The sequence below is a fragment of the Pinus tabuliformis genome, chromosome 1_1, assembly GCF_031772625.1.
Source record: "Pinus tabuliformis cultivar Carrire ecotype Pingquan chromosome 1_1, CPIR1, whole genome shotgun sequence".
Classification (NCBI taxonomy): domain Eukaryota; kingdom Viridiplantae; phylum Streptophyta; class Pinopsida; order Pinales; family Pinaceae; genus Pinus; species Pinus tabuliformis.
In genome coordinates, this window is record NC_142297.1 from 216,425,332 (window position 1) to 216,446,233 (window position 20,902).

The 20,902-nt window shown below is 40.9% G+C and overlaps 1 pseudogene; it reads left to right on the plus strand.

The window, feature by feature from the left end:
• The window catches only part of LOC149212313 (transmembrane 9 superfamily member 7 pseudogene), a 36,399-nt pseudogene extending 18,139 nt beyond the window's left edge, over positions 1 to 18,260 (plus strand).
• The last annotated feature ends 2,642 nt before the right edge of the window (positions 18,261 to 20,902 follow it).

Here is a 20,902-nt window from a genome sequence, read left to right on the forward strand (position 1 = left end):
AGATACAGGTCAAGAAGACAAAGATTGATGTTTTGTTTCACTTAGGATTTGTTGGTAGCTCTGACCCGGAGGGCCAACAAAGGAAAAATAAAACAAATTAAAAGCTAATTTCAGCCATAAAAATTCCTTGCATAAAAACGCATTGTACATGGACAACACACTTAAACCAACAAGTTTCTTCATATTACACACTGCTGCAAACACATAGAAAACTACTACCAATACTGGACAACTAAATGAAGAACACATATAATTGCTATAAAATAAACACATATGACACGAAAATCTAGACTTTCCATTAAGACCCATAGGAATTTACATGAAGATAAATAGCCCTCCATACCATGACGAAAGGGAAGCTATGCTGCCACACCAATCTCCTCATGCAAAACTTGAACCTGATGCAGCTCTCCTAAGACCAAAACCAAAGGCTATTATCAAATCTCATTCAACTCCCACATAAAAATGGATCCATGTGGATATTGGTGGCCACCCTCCTATCCCACCTAGATCACAGTCGGTTTAATCTGCTTCCTTGTTTATGGCATTATTAACTATTTTTAGCAGTTTTTTCAGGCCTTGAACTTTCAGAGTAGTTTTGACCCCCTATACGACGTTTTTTTAGGTCCGCAACAGGCCCCAAAATTCAGGAAATGGCCTATTTCAAATCATGTAGTACTCGAAGAGACCTTTCCAACAAGGTATCGTACGCACCAAACGGATATAATATTACCAAGTTATGACCCCAGGAAGTTGGCTACCCAAATAACCACAAAGGGGCCCACAAACTCTTGGTGTTCCATCTCCTGGGGTTAGGGTTTTTGTTGTTTATGGTTTTCCCTTATTATTCATTAATAAATATGCCCTTCAGCCTCATTGTCACATAGTTAAGAGGCATTTACTCACCAAATCTCTTCTCAGAGATAAGCTACCATCGCCTGAGCTAGTTTATTTCCATTCTATTTGTAAGTTATTTCAATATCTTATATTAATGAAATGAAGTGTTATTTGTGTTGCATATTTGTATTTATGGTTATATATGTAATTTATTATGTTCCTGTTTAAGTTCATATCAGTGGTATAAGAGCGGTATGTTCTTTCTCAATTTTTCTTTACATGTCCCCAACGAAGTTGGGATATAAGGAGTTACGGCTTGAATTGGTTGAACCTTTGCAAGGCCAACCTCGCAAACCCCGACGACCTCCCATGGCAGAAGAGAAGAAAGATGAGGGGGTAGGAGATCCTTTTAAAATCTTGCTTGAAGAATCCCACGAGTGACAGAGGTACGCGATGATGGACAACTTTGCCTAGATCCTTTAGCGACTACCCAAAGGTGATGCATCTCCTTTCAGCAGCTACTCTGGAAGCGCCACACCCTTCAAGGTACATCCCCATATTTGAAGGTCAGATAGATGCGGTCGACTTAGATAAATGGTTAAATCTGCTAGAAGGATATTTTTATGTTCATGATTTTTCTAGCCGGGAAAAGATTACTTTCACACTTCTCAAAGTCGCCCCCCCACATCAAGGACTAATGGGAAACCTACTGTGAGAAGAAGGACGAAAGTACACCCTCACTATTTTCAACCGCACCCACTTGGTGTTAGGATATTCCGACACATAGGAAATAGTTAAGTACAACTTGTTCTAGTATAGAGTTAGGTATAGAGTTAGGTAAAGTGTGTTTCTTTACTATGTACATTTTGTAACTTACAATCCGACGGTCACGATATGTAGTGATCTGACGGTTCATTCTCTCCTCAGTATTACCGACACTTGATCCGTGGCTTAACACCCGATTGGTCCATGATTTCTATTTAAAGCGCATGGAGGGTCATTTGTAGGGTAATCCGTCTATGAGAGAAGCATATGTAAATTTTCATTCTTTTATTAATAAATTGCCTGAAGTGGCCGCGTTGGCTCAGGCCGTGGACTGTTTCCCTCTTTGAGGGTTTTAACCACGTCAAAATACTGGTGTATTGATCTGTGATCTGTTTGTGAGCGGTGTCCTTTGGTGTTCTGTCTAAGGAACTTACCCTGTAAATTCCTACATGGTATCAGAGCTATTTGAGGGCTGCGTCCGTTGGTGATCCAAATCTGAGGCCGGTAGAACTGCATCCGTCTACTGTTTCCTAGATCTACTGTTTCTGACTGCTTTCGGGCCAAGAGGACTGCTCTGTTGTGTTGGGAGCATTTGTTCCAGTGAGGAACCCCTTTCATTTCACGTGAAAAGGTTTCTGGTAGCCCTAGCTGCGTCATTTTTAAGATCTGGAGGTATACAGTGTTTATTTGCAGTTTACAGTTATTTTCTCTCTGTTTATTTCGGTTTTCAGTTTATTTAGCTTTTTTATTTACCAGATCTATACCTTTCATTTCTGCGTATGCTCTTTGCCCTGCGACTCTGTGCGATCTGGGCAAATCAGAAACAGGAAGGAAGGATTTTTCTCATGTGTATGCTCTTTTCCGCTGCGCCTTAGTGTGATCTCGGAAAATCAGAAACATTGAGGAAAATATTTAGTTTCCGGCTAAAGCTAACTTCGAGCCGCAAGGTTCGTTTTTAAAAATATTTAGTTTTCGGCTAAAGCTAACTTTGAGCCGCAAGGTTCGTTTTTTTTGTATGCTCGTGTTGGGTTTTGTGTTTTTTGTTTTGTAGAGAAAAAGAGCTTTCTCAAAGCAAGCACGCAACCCAAAGCATCAACCCCCCCTCTCTCTCTCTCTCAAACTTTTTGTATAACTCACTTGGTGCAAAGCTAATTTATGAGAATAGAGGTCTTGGGTTCGAGTCTCCATTTTGTGGGGGCGGATTTTTTCATTTCCACACATTCCTGCACTTTGTCGGTGACTTCGTCATTTTTTTTTTCAAAAAGCCATAACTTCTTCATCCGGAAGCCGTTTTAAGAACCGTTTTTTTGAAACGGCCTAATTTTTTGAGATCTTTCCATTGGTACACTTAGTTTCAGCATCTACAACTTCAGTTTCTGTTAAAAATGGAAAGTCCATGCCAAGTCATTCTTGATAGCACTAACTACTTCCAATGGTGGTCCTACATTGTGGATTTACTTAGAAGTAAAGGTCTTTACAGAATAGCCACAGGCCAAGAGACCAAACCGAAAGATGAAGATAAGGTAGCTAAATGGGAAAATAGGCAAGACCAAGCACGTGGGTTGATAGGGATGTCTATTTCTCCAGATCTTAGATTCCATATTGCAGAACTTGATACTCCTAATGAAGCACTACAACAAATTACTAAAGTCTTTGGAATTAAAAATGAACTTAAAGCCCATCAACTTGAAAATGAATTGCTTACATTGGACCCCAATAATTTTTCTTGCATTGAAGATTTTTTGTCCAAGTTCAAGACCCTTAGACTTCTCTTAGAAGGTGTTAAGGTTAAGAAAGAAGATAGTAGCCTTATCTACTCCATTCTTACTAAGTTGGGACCAACCTATTCTATGTTTGTTTCCACCTTCCATTCTACAAGAGAAGCCTTCATTTCTCAAGTACAAACCTACAAGTCCCCTTCCTTTGATTCCTTTTGTGACTCTTTAATAAGAGAACAAGAAAAACTCTTACACCTTGGTCTTCTTCATCTTGGAAACTCTTCTAAGAAAGCGTTAGCCGCCCAGCAGCAACCAAATCCAAAGAATCCTAAGAAGTTGTATCCTAAAAAGAATGGTCCTAAACCAAACAAGGGTCCTAAGCAATTTCAACCTCAAAATGAAAAATCATTTCAAAACAAAATGATAAGACAAATAAAAACAAAGGGAAGAAGACTGATAGACATTGCAACTTTTGTAATCGAGATGGCCACTTAGAATCCAAATTCTTTAAGAAGATGGAAGCCTTGGAAGCAGCAATGAAGAAGCATAACATCCATTTGTTGCACTCTTCAACTTCAACTTCATCTTCAGGAATGGCACTTTCTGCATGTGGTTGTCAAGCATCTCGGTCTGGCTATGCACTAAATGTATCTTCTTCTTCTCATTCTCATGAGTGGCTCATCGATTCTAGAGCTTCTTATCACATGGCCAAAAACAAAGCCATGTTTTCTTCTTTAAATGATTGTAACACCAAAAATATATATGTTGGTGATGATAGATCTCTTAGTGTTGTAGGGACTGGAACTGTTCATATAGACAATGGTCAGTTTAATGATGTATTATGTGTTCCAACCTTATCCTGCAACCTTCTATTTGTATATCAGATAACTCATTCAGGTGAAGGTAAAATCGTTGAATTTTCACCTCATGATGTTGTAATTAAGGACCTAAGAGATCCTAGACAGATTTTAGCTACTGGCATTGCTGATGATTCTATAAGGTTGTATAAGTTTCACAACTTTGGGTCATCAAATCTTCCCTCAATATTTGTTGCTCATAATGATGAAGTGAGGAAACTTTGGCATGAGCGATTTGGTCACTTAAACTATCGCTCTCTTCAGAATCTATGTAAAGAAAATATGGTGACAGGTATTCCAATGGTATCTTGCAGAGATGGTGTTTGTTCCAGATGTGTACTCAGAAAACATCATCGGGAGAGTTTTGAAAAACGTGCCTCTTGGCACGCCTTAGCCCCTTTACAACTCATGTATAGTGATTTATGTGGTCCACTTCCAGTTGCTTCATTCTCTGGCTACTACTATTTCTTAACTTTCATTGATGATTTCTCCAGACGCACTTGGGTATACTTCTTAAAACTCAAGAGTGAAGTATTTAACATGTTCTTGGCCTTTAAGGCCTTTGTTGAAAAAAAATCTGGACATCAAATTCTTAAGCTAAGATCTGATAATGGCGGAGAAAATGTTAAAAACACATTCATCAACTTTTGCACTGAGAATGGAATTCAAATGCAACATACTGTTCCATATACTCCACAACAAAATGGTGTAGCTGAAAGGAAGAATCGCACCTTAAAGGAAATGGCTAATTGTATGCTTCAATCTAAAGGACTTAGTCTTAATTATTGGGTAGAAGCAATTAACTGTGCAAATTACATAATAAATCACACTCCTACTAAGGTTTTAAAGAATATCACTCCAGAAGAAGCATGGAGCTCAAACAAACCAGATGTAAGTCACTTTCGTGTTTTTGGAAGTGAAGCATGGGCCCATATTCCAGATGAGAAACATAAAGGTTTAGAACCAAAGAGTGAAAAATGTATTTTTGTTGGTTATTCTGAAGATGTCAAAGGATATAGACTTATTCCACTTAAGTCCAAAAATGTTATCATTAGAAGAGATGTAAAGTTTGATGAAAAGATATCGGCCTGCGAGCCTAGTTCGGCGGATGTGCCACCTCTCCCTATCTCTTCTAATTTTGAAAACATTTCTTCTTTAGATGATGAAAGCAAGGATGAAAATCCTCCCCCACCTTCTCAGGATCCTCCTTCAGCTCCTCAGCTTCCAAAATGGGTCCGTGCTACTCGGGATGCAGCAGGTGATCTTGCCGGTGATCCTACAGATCAGTGACGTACACGTTCTCAGTTCGAGAGAGCCTCTTCTTTACTGGCTCAAGCTTCAGTGAATTATGATCCTGACACCTTTGCAGAAGCTTCAGGCCATCTAGACTGGGAAGCAGCTATGAATGAAGAATATAATTCATTATTGGAAAATGATACATGGGATCTTGTTCCTCTACCAAAGGGACGAAAACTTGTTAGATGCAAATGGGTTTACAGAACCAAGTATGGACCAGATGGGAAAGTTGATAAACATAAAGCTCATCTTGTTGCTAAGGGTTTTTCACAAGTTGAAGGCATTGAATATACTGAAACCTTCTCCCCTGTTGCCAAAATGAACTCTATCTGCCTTGTTCTTCCCTTGCTGCCTCTTTCAAATGGGAAGTCCATCAGATGGATGTTAAATCCGCTTTCTTGCATGGGGACTTGCATGAAGAAATCTATATGGAACAACCTATTGGCTTTATACAAACAGACTCCAGCCTTGTATGTCAGCTTAAGAAATCCCTTTATGGTCTCAAGCAAGCTCCTCGAGCTTGGTATGCAAAAATGGATAACTTTCTTTTAGAATCTGGCTTCTCTAGGTGTCATTCTGACAATACTGTCTACACCAAGAAAGTGGGCAAGTCTCTTATCATTCTTGTTCTTTATGTTGATGATCTTATCCTGACTAGTAGTGATCCCAACCTTATAAACCATGTGAAGTCTAGCCTTAAAAGGAAGTTTGAAATGACAGACTTAGGAAACTTACATTATTTTCTCGATCTTCAAGTCTTGCAATCCAAGGAAGGTATTTCTCTTTCTCAGTCCAAGTATGCCTGTGATATTCTACGCCACTTTCACATGGAAGACTGTAAGCCAGCCCCTTCTCCCTTTCAGTCTGGAGTCAAACTTTCAGTCACTTGTACTTCTCCTGAAGTTGATGCTACCTTATACCGTCAACTTGTAGGAAAACTTTTGTATCTAACCCATACTCGTCCTGACCTTTCCTTTATTGTTGGCCTTGTTGCTCGGTTTATGCAAAACCCACGTGAAAGTAATTGGAAAGCAGCTAAAAGAATACTTCGTTATGTTTGAGGTACAGTTCAGTTTGGGATTCATTACAGTGCCGAAGCATCTCCTCTATTGGTTGGTTTCACTGATTCCGATTGGGCTGGTGACCCTGATGATCGGAAGTCTACTGCAGGTTATGTGTTCTCTCTTGGTTCAGGATATTTTACATGGGCTTGCAAGAAACAAGGTGCCATTTCTCTTTCTTCAGCAGAAGCAGAATATCGTGGTGCCGTAGAAGCTAGTAAGGAAGCCTTGTGGCTTCGTCAGATCCTGCCAGAGTTTGGCTTTCAGCCGCAGCATCCGACTACACTTTGGTGTGATAATCAAAGTGCCATTCAACTATGCAAAGATCCAGTCCAACATTAGCGCAGCAAACACATTGAACTGCACATGCACTTCATCAGAAATCTCATTCACGACCATGTTCTTGAAGTGCAATATTGTTCAACAGATGATCAAGTTGCAGACATCTTTACAAAGGTTCTCACAGAGGCGAAGTTCACTAAACTTCGATTTATGGTTGGAGTTCAGGAAGTTGTCACTAAGGGGGGATAGGCTCTAGTGCCTCCTTCCTTCTCCTATTGTGTCATATTTGTAAATCCTTCAATCCTATCCCAAGTTGTTCTTAAGGGGGGATGTTAGGATATTCCGACACATAGGAAATAGTTAAGTACAACTTGGTATAGTATAGAGTTAGGTAAAGTGTGTTTCTTTACTATGTACATTTTGTAACTTACAATCCAACAGTCATGATATGTAGTGATCTGACGGTTCATTCTCTCCTCGGTATTACCGACACTTGAGCCATGGCTTAACACCCGATTGGTTCATGATTTCTATTTAAAGCGCATGGAGGGTCATTTGTAGGGTAATCCATCTATGAGAGAAGCATATGTAAATTTTCATTCTTTTATTAATAAATTGCCTGAAGTGGCCGAGTTGGCTTAGGCCATGGACTGTTTCCCTCTTTGACGGTTTTAACCACGTCAAAATACTGGTGTATTGATCTGTGATATGTTTGTGAGCGGTGTCCTTTGGTGTTCTGTCTGAGGAACTTTCCCTGTAAATTCCTACAATTGGAATTCATTACGGGAAGCCATTAAGGAGTAGTACTACCCTATTAGGAGATATGAGAATAAATACATAAAGTGGACCACCCTGCGGCAGGGAAGGGACCAAGACGTGCCGAAGTTTGCCAATGTTTTTCATACCCTTCACACGAAGTTGGGAATCAAGAATTCTGAGTGGCATTAGGTACTCAAGTACCGCGGATGTCTACACATGTACATCTAGGATGAGATGGAGTTCCTAGACATATTATCGCTCAACACGATGTACCGATATGCTGTCAAGATTGAGAAGAAGCTTAAACAGAAAAAGCGAGACTTTGGATCTGCAAATCCGAAGCAAGGGAAAGGCGCCCCCAAACTACAGAGCAAAGAGAAAAGCCAAGGCGGGGTGATCCAGGATAACCTGTGAAAGCCTCAAGTAAATAAAAACACCACAAAGACAAAGAAGGATATGGGAAAGTGGTGTGAGTTCCATAAGAGCTCCACTCACAACACAAGTTAGTGTCAGGTCAAGCAGTCACTGGTGGTTGAGCTGAAGGCTTCCGAATCATATGCATGTTCCTAGTCTGAGTCAGAACCTCACAAGGGCAATGACAAAGGGAAGCAGATAATTTACACAGAGCCTAGTGCCACCATGGCCACCACTAAGATCCAAAATATTGAGCCTGAAGATCCAGAGGAGAGGGAATGCCTCTTCCACTCATCAATGTGCGTGAAGGGTTCTTCGTTGTAATTCATCGTCAACAGCTAGAGCCAAAAGAACCTCATTTTAATAGAGGTTGTGAAGTGGCTGGGCCTACTGACTACAACACATCCACAGTCATACACCATCGGGTGGATTCACCAAGGAAGAGATCTCTGCATCAACCAACAATGTCGCCTTCCCTTCAACATCAAGCCCTTCACAGATGAGGTACTGTGTGATGTTGCTCCTCTTGAAGTTTGTGATGTATTGTTAGGAAAACCATACTTGTGGAAGAGACATGTTGTATATGAGTCTAGGCCTCACTTTGTTATTATTTATTTGGGTAATAAGTTATACAGATTACTGGAGGTAGCCCACCTACTGCCATATCTTTGATCTCTGCTAAGTAATGCAGTAAGATCATCTCCAAGGCTGGGAATTTTTTTTCTTTCTCATTCGCTCTCAAAGTAAGGTGAAGATCGCAGCCACATCCATGGCCCCTAGGAAGGGTTCCTCCACACAACAGAAGCATGTGGATACATGTGTGGAAGAATATATGGACATCTTCTCCTCACCCACATGGGTACCCTTGCACTGTCAGGTCAATCATTCGATCGATCTCACTCCTGGAGCACCTCTATCCAATGGGGCGATATATCGCTGCTTCATTCTAGAAAATGAAGAAATAAAGCGACAAATCCAAGGTTTGTTGCGAAAAGGGTACATCCAACCAAGTTCCTCGCCTTGTGGGAACTCGATTGTACTTGCATAGAAGAAGGGTGGGACTTGGAGGCTCTACACTGATAATCGAGCACTAAACAAAATCATTGTTAGGAACATGTATCCAATCCTATCAATTGATGACCTTCTGGACCAACTCAAGGGCGCCAAGTATTTCAGCAAGATCTATCTGAAGTTTTGCTACTACTGAGTTCCAATAGATCCCACAAATGTATGGAAGACTGCCTTTAAATCCAAGGAAGGCCTTTTTGAGTGGTTGGTTATACCCTTCGAGTTGACAAATGACCCTGTTACTTTTATGAGGCTAACGAATGACATCTTGCAGCCCTTTACCAGCTCATTTGATGTTGTTTATCTTGACAACATCCTCATCTTTAGCAAGAGTTGGGAAGAACACTTGCAACGCATTCGATAGGTCCTTCAAACCCTTTGGCAACACAAACTGTGTGCCAACTTGGAGAAATGCTCCTTTGGCATGACCCAAGTCCAATATCAAGGTTACATCATAGATGAGTGTGACGTGCATGTGGATTCGATTAAGATCCAAGTCATTCGGGATTGGCCATCCCCAACCACTCGAACAGAGATTTGCAACTTTTTGGGCCTTGCAATTTTTTATTAAATGTTCGTGTTGGGATTCTCTCATATCACTTGGCCTTTTAGTCAGATTACTAAGGGTAGGGAAAAATAATATTTTCCTAGTTTGAGTCCCAATACAAGGCGTTCATTGAATTGACGCACCACCTCTGCTATGTACCGGTACTCACACTACCAGACTTGCAGCAACCATTTCAAATTGAGACAGATGTCTCCCACTATGCTATTGGTGCAATCCTCACCCAGTACGGGCATCCAACGACCTATCATAGTGAGACACTTTCCAATACAATTCAGAAGTACCCCACCTATGATAAAGAGTTGCATTTCATCGTGCAGGATTGCCGGAATTGGAAGCATTACATTATGGGGAAGGAGACAATCATCCACACTGATCACCGACCTCTTCAGTGTATACAGACACAAGGGAAGTTGTAGAACGATTGCCATTAGAAGTGGTCTACCTATCTGCAACAATTCCACTTGAACATTAAATATAAAAATGGCAGCACCAATCATGTTGCAGACTCCGTCGGCTGACCCCTAGTTACAACACTAACTACTATTCTCAACTCTTGTGGCCACGAGACCTCTGGATGACTGCAACTATACAAAAATGAGCTTGATTTTGCCTCCACATATCAGATGCTAGCAGATGGAAAGCAAGTTCCTGATTTCCACCTTCAAGACATATTATTATGCTACCTAGGCCACCTTTGTGTCCCTTCAAGCGAGAGTGCTAATTTGATTTGGAAGGCGCACTACAATCGGGTTGTAGGACACTTTGGTGTGGAGAAAACTATGGTTGTACTGCAAACATACTTTTACTGGCCAAAACTTCGACTAGATGGTTGGAAATATATCAGATCCTACACTTCCTTCGCCATTGCCAAGCCAACCATCAAGAAGCAAGGCCTGTACACTCCTCTGCCTACTCCTAGCCAGTCATGGGAATCCATCTCCATGGACTATATGTCTGGTCTCCTTTCTACCAAGCATGGTAATGACTGTGTATTTGTGGTCATGGAAATTTTTTCTAAGATGGCTATACTGGCGGCCTGCAAGAAGAGTATCACAATAGAGGACACTACCAAACTCTTCTTTGAACAAGTGAGGGTACTTTTTGGGATCCCTCAAACCATTATATCAGATTGGGATAGAAGGTTCTTAAGCACATTTTGGTCAAGCCTCTGGACACTATTAGACACCAAGCTCACCAAGTCGACTGCCTTCCATTCCCAGACTGATGGTCAAATAGCGGTCGTCAATAGGATGATAGTGCACATATTCCACATGTACAACTCCATGCATCCACAAACCTGGGATGAGAGTCTTCCCTATGTAGAACATAGTCTTAACAGAGCTCTCCATAGCTCTATTGGTCACAAACCCTTTTAAGTGGGTTTAGGATTTCAACCATTGTGTCTGATTGATGTCACGATGCCTTGTACGACTACATAGACAAAATCCACACATGTATTGTCTGAGGCTCATAAAGTGACTAAATTTATTGAATGCATCTAATACATTTGCCAACAATTTCATGACATCTGATGAGCCCCAAAAATGGATAATTATTTGGGCACATTCAACCTCCTAATTCGACTTAATCCACCATTCTCATTAGTTTATTGCATGTTATTGATTATATTTATGCTAATAGAGTGAATTGGGTTAGTCATTATGCCAACAAGTCTAATGTGTGCTTTTTGTAGCCTTTTTGGTCAACTTGGAGACAAAATTAAAGGTTTTAATGAGCACTTGGCAGCCAAATTCGTGGGAGAACAAGGGAGAGGATTTGTAGGAAGGTGTCCCATTCATTTATGGGCCCTTACCTCGAATTCTCCACCATCAGCTCGGAGTTCAAGTGCCACCAAATCAATTAGCGCAAGGGCAGCCAAGCAAGTCAAGTAGGACTGTTGTTAACTACAAGTTTTGGGCAGTCAAATCCCTAAAGTTTAGGAGGACTGTTGGGTCCTCAATTTGTATAACTAAGAAGGCTTAGGGCCTCATTTTGGTTAGCTGGTAGTTAGCCAATGGTTAGTCATTTTTTAGGCAGAAGTTAGCTAGTTTGTATTTCGATTTTGAGGCAATAGATTAGCTTTGCTTTCAGCTCATTTTCAAGTTCTCCTTGTGGACAGTTTTGATGTAACTCTTCTTTTCTTGCTCAATAAAGATGAATCCAGCTTTGCAGCAGCTCTAAATCTCTCTTAGGAGGCTGTAGCTCTTGGGGTTGGGCCCATCTCAAGTGCCCAGTACCTCCTTTGTTTATATTTATGTGTTTTTGCTGCATTCTTAGAATAAAATCTGCTATTTAGATTTAAATATTGTGTTGTTATTTAGGTTGCTTTTGATGATTAAAAATGTTCTTCATGTTCAGATTTACTTGATAGGCTAATCACATGGAATATATTCAGAAAAAGGATACCAAGTACTTTGGATCTCACCTCCCCTTCAGTGGAATCATGAGCTGGGACCAATGTAACCTTGCTGCCCACAAAAACACATTCTTTGCTTCACCATGCAATTATTAGTGTTCGAATCTCATTTGCAGAACTTGATATCAGTTTTGGATGCATGTTTAGGTTTATGATTGCTTAGTTGCATAGTTGTTTCACATGGTTTCCTTGCAAATAAACTTATGTTCATTTCCTTTTGCTGTTAGGTCAGATTAGAGTGAAGTAACTAGGTCATAGGTTTTATAAGTGTTTGTTTGTTTAGTTTGAAAAACCACTTGCAGAGTACCTGTTATCCTTCCTTACCTGCCCATACTCCATCCAACCTACCTGCTTCACCCTTCACTTAGAACCCTTACCTTACATTTGCCTCATCCGCTTACTTTGCCATGATTCTCATATTCTTGTGCAACATCGTTTCATCCCTCCTTGAACAGATCTCACCATCTACCCACTCCTCAACTCCATCCTCCAAGTCTTGAACTCCCCTACACCCCTATTTCACCTCCATACTCATTCCTCCACCTTTTTTCCTCCATCCATGCTTCAAAACCCCATTTCTGAACATCCTGTAGAAAAATTACAGAACATCCTTTAGAAATCCTAAACATCCTGTAGAACCCCTTCAGACTTCCTGTAGAAGCTCACGAATGAGGTTTCTTGATAGCCAAACTCTGTGAAACTCTCTGGAAGGGTGTTGGGGACTCCTTAGACCCTCTCTGAACCTTCCCGTCCTCTTCCAAGCATTTCTCCTCCTTGATCCACCTCTGCACAATAAAAAATAGTTAAAAGCACATGCATGATAATTCCAACAACTTAATCGAAAATACAAAAAGATGTTTTCTTCAGATAGAGGTAGTCTAGACACATGTATTTTACCTTCATAGAAGTAATGGCATCTCTTTCAGTAGTTTTCATGCTCTCCTTTGCGTCAGTAGGACTAGCTGGTAGAATTAGGGTTTGCTAGGGTTTGTGTTTCTTTTTGGCTTTCAGTTTCTTTTTGCAATTAGATTAGCTTCCTTCGAGTTAGCTTTCATCCATCAATTAAAAAGCTTCTTCTAAGAGCTCATAGAAGTTGGCTTAAGCCTAGTGGACTTGTGCCAGCTGACCAAGTGACAGCTGCGGCAAGAGCTAGTACTTGTGCATACAACACCGTCGCTTCCAAGTTTGTTACGAACTATCGGGTTGATAAAATTAAAGAAGGGAGTTCCAGGAGTTGTAGCATTATTGCTACAATACTAGGGCCCACCATCTTTTTGGCACCGTTGCCGGGGAAGCGTCAGAGTATTGGTGATTGTTGCTTTTCTTCTATTTTCCACTACAATCTTCTGCTAAGTAGTTTATTTCATTTCCATTATGCAATTTCGTTTATGCAAAAGTAGATTAGCATTTCCCACTTTCATAGATTAGCATTTCAATTCCGCAATTTCATTTCTGCAAGCGTAGATTAGCATTTCAATTCTGCAAGCGTAGATTAGCATTTCATTCTTGTAATTTCATTTGAGCAAAATAGATTAGTCCTTTCCTGCTTTCATTTCAATTCCGCATTTTCATTTTAGCAAGATAGTTAGTTGCAGTTCAATCTATTTTAGTTTTTGCAGGTACAAGCAGAAAAAAAAGCAAAAATCAACCAAAAAGAGTTCCTTTCTTGTCTTGTAGGAGTAGAGATAAGTTAGAAAAATGTTTGCACAACACCCCCACTACTTCACACAGCCAACCTTCTCTCTTCTTCGATGGCTGTGATTAAAGAACCCTTAGGTGGACAACAAGACATATTTGAAGAAGCTCAAGGGAAGAAGAAGAAGAAAACATTCCTTTGGAGCAAATGGCTACAAGCAGAAATGTTGGGAGCAGTACCTTGTCCAAAGACGAATTTGAAAATTAGATAGAAGATTTCAAGAGTGATATGAGGCAGTTTCTTGCCATGCAATTGGATACCCTGTGGATCTAAAAGAAGTAAGAGGAAGCCAAGAGGTCTTTGGCCATATTTTGTCCCAGGTGCACTAGAAAGCATCCTAGGGACAAATGTCCAATGCACTCCCTAGAAGTGTGTTTCGTCTGTGAAGAATACCATCCTACGAATCAGTGCCCTTCCTTGCTTGGAATCAAAGCTGCATATCAGAGGGCAAAAGGAGCCATTGAATCACTCTACTATATGAACCAAAGGAGGCCACATGAACCTATATCTTATCAGCAGGAACTGCAAGGAACATCTGAGACCTATTATGACCCCTATCAAGCCACTTTCATGTCTTGGGGTCCCCCTGCTCATCCTTCCTGGTTCACACCTCCTCCTTGTTCCTTCATAGATCCATATTATGCCCAACCAGCTGCTCATTCGTTTCACTCTTATGCTCAGCCACAGCCTCAGTGGAATGCACCTCATTAGGGGTGGAGGCCCCAGTACAACACTCCTCCCACTTCTTTTCCTCCACCACCTGCTCAACCGCAACCATCACCTCCTCCTCCACCAAGGCAACCCCAAATGCCTACCCAACCACAACCCCATCCTCATCCATCTCAAATATATGCCCCCACTCAGCTACCCATACCACCATTACCAAAACCATACAATGGAGTAGCTCAACCCAATTGCAAAGTTGAGGCACAACATGTCCAAATGACTCCTCTTGAGCTCAATGATCTTCACCATAGCTCAGGAAGAGTGTTGCAAAGCAGAGTTGACAACATTGAAGGACCAAAGGCATAAGAAGATTCAAAAGAAGAGAACAAAGAACCATGGGCTGCACTTGATGAAGAGAAGAGATCAGAATCAGAGATCGAGAGAGTTCCCTCATGGTTACCATCAAATCCTCCATGTACTCAAGAGAAAGATCAACAAAAAGAGGAAGATGAGAAGGTCATGATAGAAGGTGACATTAAGAGTGATCCAGATCAGCAAAAGGACCAAGGATATCAAAGCTATATTGAGACATGGTTCCAGACAGTCACTAAGTTGCAGCAGTACTCTCTTCCTCAGCTATGTTTGATCCCTTCAAAGTCAGATCATTTTGTCTCTGAAATCCGGATAGCTGTCCAAGCATGCATTTCAAGCCTCCACATCATCTTGTCTCTCATCTCGATGTGCACATGGCTCCATTGGAAGTATTCTTATACTTGAAATGATTTTGTTTTTCAAGTAGGGTAGGGTAGAAAAAAGGAAAAAAGAAAAAAAATGAAAAAAAGAAGAAAAATAAAAATATAAGGTGAAAACCTCCTCGGAGGCGCCTTATATTGGCTCATTGATTGAAAACCTCCATGAGGCGGTCAATGGGTTGGGAAAAAAGAGAAAAAAGAATAAGATCCCTGGGTGAAAACCTCCCTTGGAGGCGCCCAGGGCAGGCAATTAGGGTGAAAACCTCCATGAGGCGCCCTAGTTGTTTTCAAAAAAAAAAAGAGAAAAAGAAAAGAAAAATAAAGCTAATTTCCATTGGATAATTGCAGGTTGTAAGAAGGACATTGCAGGTCAGGAGGATCACTCAAAGCAAAGACAAAGGAATTTTGTGCTTTCTACAGGAAGTTTTGTGTCTTCTACAGGAAGCTTACAAAAAAGCCAAATTGATCTCCGAAGAGGACCCGAAGGCTGGGAATATGTCCATGAGGCCTACAAGCATCCATGTTTCCATTCCTCACCCTTTTTCATCATTTTTTCCACCTCATTGTGCTTCTTTTATGAAAACTGTGTTTTCTACAGGAAGTTTTGAATTTCTACAGGAAACATCCTGTAGAACCTTTGGACGAACCAAATTCAATTTTAAAAGGGAATCTGATGGTGGGAATCTGTTGGTTAGGCCTGCAAGCACCTTTGTGTCCATCCCTTGCCTTTCTCCATCATTTTTCCACCTCATTGTGCTTCTACAGGAAGTTCCTATAGAAATTGTAGGAAGCTAGAAATGGATTTCAAAAAGGTGGTTTGGCGAACATGGTAGCTTCCTCAAGGGTTCAGAAGTCCTCCTGCAATCTTCAAACTCCTCCTCCATCATCTCCATACCTGCATCACAGCCCAAGTTCATTTTTCATACCATGCAACAAAATTGCAAAATGCCTTGAAGCAAAAATACCTAGAATGGAATTTGTTTTTGCCTTAACTTGAAAACCATGCATCCATTTGAAAAACCGTTTTACAGAGAATCATACAGGGGTGATGGCAACATGCTTGAGCAGTTTCAGCCAATTCCGATGCACGGTTTCCAAGAAATCAGCCTCCATATCCTTCAACCATTTTTGCATTTTCTCCATATCCATGCATCCGTTTCAAAACCTGTTTCATGGGGAGATTCACATGGGTGATAGTAGCCTACCCAAGTAGTTTCAGCCGATTCCGATGCACGGTTTCCGAGAAATTGATCTCTGAAATCTTCAGCCACTTTCCATTTTTCTCAAAATTTGTGCATCCATTGATCACGATTTTGCTATGGGAGGTGCGTCATGATGATAGGAACATGCTTAGCAAGTTTCATATCAATGCGGTTCACCGTTTGGAAGCAATGACGAAAACAAGTTCTGGTCCGGTGAAAATTCAGCAGCAGCAGCTTGAAGGTGCAGATTTGAATGTGGAAACAAATGCCTGCAGCTTAGATCTGGTTAGAGGACACCTGCACAAGGAAAAACAACCAAAAATCTTCAGCCAAGCCCTCATGCAACCAAAGGATCCAGGCATGCAGCAGCAAAAATCACTTCACAGCAGCCATTTGACTTCAGGTACGTGACTAAAACCTGTTCCTCTATTGCATGAATCTAATTAAAGAAATGCATGAACGAATGGAATGGTGAAATTGAGCCACAAATATAGCAAGGTTAAGCCGATTGCCTTCTCTAGCACTCAGCTGGAAGTCACGCAGTACACGTGGACAACTGACTTATGTGAAAATTAAAACAACCAGGAGTGTTGGCCGGTTAAACTTCAGTTCAATTCATGGCAGTGATTACAGGGGGAAAACACATAGTTCATAAACAACACTTCCAGTTGCATGTGGCCACGTACACTTGGCCACTTCACTCTCTCATGCAAATCACACAACAATTAAAGACGACTTGGCTGAAACTCACGAACTGTTGTTCATCTGCACTTTCCACATCCTCAACTAAAGTGTGCACAATCGGTTAATTGGTTCTCTATCATCAACTCATTGATGATTGTTTTATTTCTCTTCGGAATGGTTACAATGATCATGATGCGAACATTTGTACCGGGATATCTCAAAGTACAACCAATTAGAAACACAGGATGAGGCTCAAGAGGAAACAGTATGGAAGTCGGTCCATGGAGATGTGGTCAGGGTCCCAACCAATGCAAGCTTACTTTGTGTCTATGTGGGCACTAGAGTTCAGTTTTTTTGCCATGACACTAGTGACAATGATATTTGCAGTCCCTGGTTTCCTTTCTCCTTCGAACCGTGGAGGTTTAATGACAGCTATGCTGCTATTATGGGTGTTTATGGGTTTGTTTGCAGGGTATGCATTGTCACGTCTATATAAGATGTTCAAGGGCACATAATAGAGGAGGAAGACGTTGAAGACAACATTCTTGTTTCCAGGCATTTCCTTTTGCATTTTCTTTATTCTCAATGCTCTGCTATGGGGAAAAAATCATCTGGTGCAGTTCCTTTCGGGACTATGTTTGCCTTGGTCCTTTTATGGTTTGAAATTTCTGTGCCATTGGTCTTTGTGGGCAGTTACTTTGGCTACAAGAAACCTGCGATTGAAGATCCAGTGAAGACCAATAAAATCCCCAGGCAGATTCCAGAGCAATCTTGGTATATGCAGCCCATTCTCTCAACACCAATTGGAGGCATGTTGCCTTTTGGAGCTGTATTCATTGAATTGTTCTTTATATTAACTTCAATATGGCTGCATCAGTTCTACTATATTTTTGGGTTCCTGTTCAGTGTCTCTGTGATCCTCATTGTTACATGTGCAGAGATCACCATTGTCCCGTGCTACTTCGAATTGTGCAGTGCAGATTACAACTGGTGGTGGAGATCTTATTTGACTGCAGGCTCCTTAGCATTTTACTTGTTTCTCTATGCCACATTCTATTTCTTCACCAAGCTGGAGATGGCAAAGCTTGTTTATGGAATTTTATATTTTGGCTACATGCCCATCATTTCATATTCATTTTTTGTTCTAACCGGTACAATAGGTTTCTATGCATGCCTTTGGTTTGTGCGGACAATATACTCATCAGTGAGAATTGACTGAGGCTTTGCATGCAGCTGCCATTTTTTAGAGGGGCTGTTTAAGTTTTGGTTTAGGGGAATGGTGCTTGCTCCTTTTATGTTGTTTTAGAGGTTTTTGGGTAACATTACAAGAGACACCAATGTCAATGTGCTGCTGTGGGAGTTAACGCTGAAGATGTTGCAGGAACACAATGCCGAAAGGGGGCCTCCCAACACAAGCAGAAGGGTCCCTACCAAGTTCCCAGGCATCCTCACATTCATCCCCTCCATGAACACTCATTTTTTTTAGAGTTCGGACAAAATTTAGTCATGGTTCAACCTTCTACAGGAAGCTATAGGACTTTCTACAGAAAGTTCTGTATTTTTACCAGAAACATCCTGTAGAAGCCTTTGGGCAGGCCAGAATCAATTATGGAGAGGGATTTGAAGCTTGAAGTTTGTTGAGGAGGCATGCAACCACTCTTTTCTTCCATACTCCACTGATTTCATCTCCTTTCACCACCATTGCCACCATCTGATTGAATATACTTGCACAATCATACCAAAGCTGAGAATTCTCTAGGAAAAGGAGCAGGCAGTGGGAAGAAGCAGAGAGAAAAGCATGATTTCATGACCAAGAAGAGGACATCACTTCAGAAGCTTAGCATGATAGGGAGGCCACCAGGGCCATCAAAGATGAGGAGATAAATTGGTTGCTCATAGGATGAGCAACACTTTCAGTAGGGGGGTGATGATGAGCCCCAAAATGGATAATTATTTGGGCTCATTCAACCTCCTAATTTGACTTAATCCACCATTCTAATTAGTTTATTGCATGTTTTTGATTATATTTATGCTAATAGAGTGAATTGGGTTAGTCATTATGCCAACAAGTCTAATGTGTGCTTTGTGTAGCCTTTTTGGTCAACTTGGAGACAAAATTAAAGGTTTTAATGAGCACTTGGCAGCCAAATTCGTGGGAGAACAAGGGAGAGGATTTGTAGGAAGGTGTCCCCTTCATTTATGGGCCCTTACCTCGAATTCTCCACCATCAGCTCGGAGTTCAAGGGCCACCAAATCAATTAGCGCAAGGGCAGCCAAGCAAGTCAAGTAGGACTGTTGTTAACTACATGTTTTGGGCAGCCGAATCCCTAAAGTTTAGGAGGATTGTTGGGTCCTCAATTTGTATAACTAATAAGGCTTAGGGCCTCATTTTGGTTAGCTGGTAGTTAGCCAATGGTTAGTCATTTTGTAAGCAGAAGTTAGCTAGTTTGTATTTCGATTTTGAGGCAATAGATTAGCTTTGCTTTCAGCTCATTTTCAAGTTCTCCTTGTGGACAGTTTTGATGTAACTCTTCTTTTCTTGGTCAATAAAGATGAATCCAGCTTTGCATCAGCTCTAAATCTCTCTTAGGAGGCTGTTGCTCTTGGGGTTGGGCCCATCTCAAGTGCCCAGTACCTCCTTTGTTTATATTTATGTGTTTTTGCTGCATTCTTAGAATAAAATCTGCTATTTAGATTTAAATATTGTGTTGTTATTTAGGTTGCTTTCGATGATTAAAAAGGTTCTTCATGTTCAGATTTACTTGATAGGTTAGTCACATGGAATATATTCAGAGAAAGGCTACCAAGTACTTTGGATCTCACCTCCCCTTCAGTGGAATCATGAGCTGGGACCAATGTAACCTTGCTGCCCACAAAAACACATTCTTTGCTTCACCATGCAATTATTAGTGTTCGAATCTCATTTGCAGAACTTGATATCAGTTTTGGATGCATGTTTAGGTTTATGATTGCTTAGTTGCATAGTTGTTTCACATGGTTTCCTTGCAAATAAACTTCTGTTCATTTCCTTTTGCTGTTAGGTCAGATTAGAGTGAAGTAACTAGGTCATAGGTTTTATAAGTGTTTGTTTGTTTAGTTTGAAAAACCACTTGCAGAGTACCTGTTATCCTTCCTTACCTGCCCATACTCCATCCAACCTACCTGATTCACCCTTCACTTAGAACCCTTACCTTACATTTGCCTTATCTGCTTACTTTGCCATGATTCTCATATTCTTGTGCAACATCGTTTCATCCCTCCTTAAACAGATCTCACCATCTACGCCACTCCTCAACTCCATCCTCCAAGTCTTGAACTCCCCTACACCCCTATTTCACCTCCATACTCATTCCTCCACCTTTTTTCCTCCATCCATGCTTCAAAACCCCATTTCTGAACATCCTGTAGAACCCATGCAGACTTCCTGTAGAAGCTCAAGAATGAGGTTTCTTGATAGCCAAACTCCGTGAAACTCTCTGGAAGGGTGTTGGGGACTCCTTAGACCCTCTCTGAACCTTCCCGTCCACTTCCAAGCATTTCTCCTCCTTGATCCACCTCTGCACAGTAAAAAATAGTTAAAAGCACATGCATGATAATTCCAACAACTTAATCGAAAATACAAAAAGATGTTTTCTTCAGATAGAGGTAGTCTATACACATGTATTTTACCTTCATAGAAGTAATGGCATCTCTTTCAGTAGTTTGCATGCTCTCCTTTGCGTCAGTAGGACTAGCTGGTAGAATTAGGGTTTGCTAGGGTTTGTGTTTCTTTTTGGCTTTCAGTTTCTTTTTGCAATTAGATTAGCTTCCTTCGAGTTAGCTTTCATCCATCAATTAAAAAGCTTCTTCTAAGAGCTCATA